Consider the following 3,902-nt stretch of genomic DNA (forward strand, 5'->3'; position numbering starts at 1 on the left):
CATTTGGCTGCATCTCCAGGTAGTCCAATGCCGACTTCAAGTAGGTGGCGTCCATCCTCACCAAAGCCTTCTGGATCATCTTGGCCGCCGGGGAAGGACCGCCCTCCGGAGAGGTCACCTCCCCTGCTGCTGCGATGAGCGTGGTCATGATGACCGCGTTCCCGAAGTAGCCTTGCGGAAGTGGTGGCTGCACTCGTTGCCGGACGTCAGTTGGAATGTACATCTTGGTCATCTGGTCGGCGGGAGGTCGCGCGCTATGCACGAACAGCGCCACACGTGGGCCGCGAGGAGGACGTACGTGCTGTAGCTGCCACCCGGGGGAGCTTTGGCTTTGAGGAGGTTAAGCTGCTCCTGGGTGAACTTGAAGATGCCGACAGCAGCGGCAGGGCTTGGGACTTGGGCAGCAGAGCGTACTGTTCATGGAAGGAGGGGGATGGTGCTCGATGTGAGTAAAAGTAGGGTTGGGTGGGTCGCGAGGGCGGAGGAGGGTCCGGTCGATGACTGGCTGGACGGAGATGCCAAGGCCGCGGGCAACGTCGGACCAGGAGTTTATCAAGTGAACGCCTGAGACGCCGTCGACGGCATGATGCTGCGCGCCGACGCCCAAGGCTGCACCACCGCACTTCAAGTGCGTGACCTGTATGTGAATGCATCAATTAAATCAAATTAGACATTCATATTTTTTTAGAAAAAAATAATAAATAAATTAAAATAAAAAAAACATATTTTTAATCCACAGTTTACCAACGCACCTTCATTCATTCATAAAAATAAGATGAACATAATTAACAGTACTACCTCCTCAGACTATGTTTAATTTAGTCTTGTTTAATTTCTTACACTATAAGGTACATTTGAGTTGTACTAATCAGTTTAGTTTATAAGAGTCAAATCAAATATTAACAATTTATATATGTGATTATTAATTCGTATATATGTGATCCTTGAGGCAGTTGTACATCTCTAATAAGTTCTTCGTCTAATACTAATTAATTAGTTGCTTGATCTAGAACAAAATTTAGATACTATTATAGATATAAGAAACATTAGAACATCAAGAGCTAGCTAGGCCACTAATAAGATAAGTATTTTATTTAACATACTTTTAATTTTTATTGCACATTAGGAAATTTCATATTTTTATAATATACATTTAAATTTCACAAAAAAAATAGGATTTAGAATCATACCTATACAAAAAAGAAAAGAAAAGAAATATTGACACAGTATAAATTTATCCAAAAGTAAAATCTATTTCTTTTAGTTATTTTCATTTGGATACGTAGGTCTTTCTTAAACTTGACTGAAACAATTCATCAAATGGAGTAACTACGAACCTGGAGGAGCAAGAGCGGGATGGTGGAGATGCCGTCGTCGGCGTAGTCTGCATTTGGCTTCGGGACGAGCTGCTCCAGCTCCCGGTGGGTGCGAAGTCGCCGAAGTCGTCCACAGTCGCCTCCGCATCAGCCTCCACAAACAGCGCCCCCTCGCCGTTGCAGTCGATCACGACCCGACCGTCCTCGCCGCTCGCCAGCCGGCCGGCCATGGGATAGAAGGGCACCAGCACCCGGGCCAGCGCGTCGCGCAGCACCGCCGCACCAAAGAAGTTGGCCGACCCATCCGGCCGGTAGAAGTAGACGCTCAGCGTGTGGTAATGCGGCGTCACCAGATCCAGGCTGGAGAGCCACAGCCGTCGCTGCGGCGTCGCTTCCGCCGGCTGCACCATCGTCGACCGCCGCACGTTGATCACAACCATGGCTTCCTACTGCAAATTAAATTAATTAATGACAGCGTACGTGTGGTTCAGTCGTCACCGCCAAAAATGCAGACTAATCTCCCTTAATATATGTTCTAACAAGCCAAAACTCTCAATTCCAGTCAAAGAATAAATCAGAGTAATCATGAAAATTCCAAATTACGTTAAGTTCCAATCTACCGGGAAAAAATAACATTCATTCACAAAGCCAAACGCTATGCTAGCTACTCCATAAAGGCAAACAGTATACATACACACAACACAAGCACCAACGGCCGATCACCACAATCACCTTCAATCGCTATGCTACGCCATGCACCTTCAATCGCCACCCAAGCAGGGAGAGGAATTCACCAACGGCCGATCGAGCACAAGCTAAATTAACTCTTAACAAGTTCTATGTTTTTTGGCCAAGCAACTCCTCGTTTTCCATGCTTGACCATCATTTTCAATTCTTTGATTTCCCAAGGTTTGCTAGATTTTTGAAAGATTATAGATTAATATTTGTTGAACTTATCAATGATAATAGGTTTTGTCATAGCTTTTGTCATGATGTCTACTGGCTGAACATCTGTCTTAATAAACTCCATACTTATTTCTCAAAGCTTGACCATGCATTTTCAAATTTTTAATTTTCCAAGGCTTGACCATGCAATTCTAGATTTTCAAAGATTACATATTAATATTATTCAATATCCCCTCTTAATTTGTAATCTTAAGTTGCTTCTTGAATTTGTTGAACTTATCAATGGTAATAGCTTGTGTCAATGGTAATAGCTTGTGTCATAGCTTTTGTCATGATGTCTACTTGACTGATCATCTATCTGGATAAACTCCATACTTATTTCCCCAGGCTTGACCATGCATTTTCAATTCTTTGATTTCCCAAGGCTTGACCATGCAATTCTAGATTTTCAAAGATTATAAATTAATATTATTCAATATCCCCTCTTAATTTGTAATCTTAAGTTGCTTCTTGAATTTGTTGAACTTATCAATGGTGATAGCTTTTGTCATAGCTTTTGTCATGATATCTACTGATTGATCATCTGTCTGGATAAACTTCATACTTATTTCCCAAGGCTTGACCATGCAATTCTAGATTTTCAAAGATTACAGATTAATATTATTCAATATCCCCTCTTAATTTGTAATCTTAAGTTGCTTCTTGAATTTGTTGAACTTATCAATGATAATAGCTTTTGTTATCATCTTAAATTTTTAGTCTATTTCTTTAACTTGAATTAATTTGATGTCTTCATTCTATTTCTTATTAATTTAAGATAATTTATGGATATTAATTTATGATATTTAATTTTGTAAAAAATTAAGATGAAGATAATAATTTTGAGATAATTACAATTGTAAATAATTCAAATCAAGCCAAGAAAATCAATTTAAGAAGCCCACGAACAGACCCAATTGGGAGAAAATCAATTCTGGTTCAATATGGGTCAGATTTGGGTTCATCTGGTAAGATTTGGGTTGAGTCTGGGTTAGATTGGGTTCAGGCCGGTTCAAGCCGATTCTGCGCAGGCTTATAAACATCGGTGGGTTCAACGCAGAGATGGGGGCTCATCTAGATTAGGTTTCACAAAAATCGATCAAATCCTCTAGCTTCTCATTTCTTCTTCATCGTGATTTCCACCGTTGAGCTCCATCCATTGCCTTCTTCCGCCGATCATCTTCCTTCTTCCCGATCAACGACAAAGCAACGGCCGACGTCCACAAAGGTCGACGAGTGCCGGCACAACCGTAGGAGATCTCACCATGAGCGATTTGCTCCGGCGAACGACTTCTTCGCCCTCGTCGGTTGCGATTTTGTTACCGTGAGTGGATCAACTCCGGCGATTGACGGTCGACAACACTTCGCACAGTAGGGAGGCACCGTCGTGAGTGGTTTGCTCCGACGGAGCTCCCTGTTCATCCACATCCACCAGAGTTCGGCAAGGGACACCCTGCTGTTCTCCGACCATCTAAGCTCCGACGGAGGTAAGATTTTCGTTCGATTTCTAATCCTTGTTTGTAGTTTGCAGCAGGAATTCGGCTAAGCATCTATCAATTTTTGTCTTCTTCAAAGGGAAACCCCGCTGGGTTGGGACCGGCTCCGGCGGCTGCACATGCTTGTGGCACAGAAGTTCCGGCA

At 42.8% G+C, this 3,902-nt stretch overlaps 1 pseudogene; it reads right to left on the reverse strand.

The window, feature by feature from the left end:
- Nucleotides 1-7: 7 nt before the first annotated feature.
- Nucleotides 8-1,756, reverse strand: LOC141818470 (hydroxycinnamoyltransferase-like; annotated as a pseudogene).
- Between the last annotated feature and the right edge of the window lie 2,146 nt (nt 1,757-3,902).

The sequence above is a fragment of the Curcuma longa genome, unplaced genomic scaffold, assembly GCF_044706935.1.
Source record: "Curcuma longa cultivar G26 ecotype Majalengka, Jawa Barat unplaced genomic scaffold, ITB_CL_G26_1.1 contig_24912, whole genome shotgun sequence".
NCBI classification, from domain to species: Eukaryota; Viridiplantae; Streptophyta; class Magnoliopsida; order Zingiberales; family Zingiberaceae; genus Curcuma; species Curcuma longa.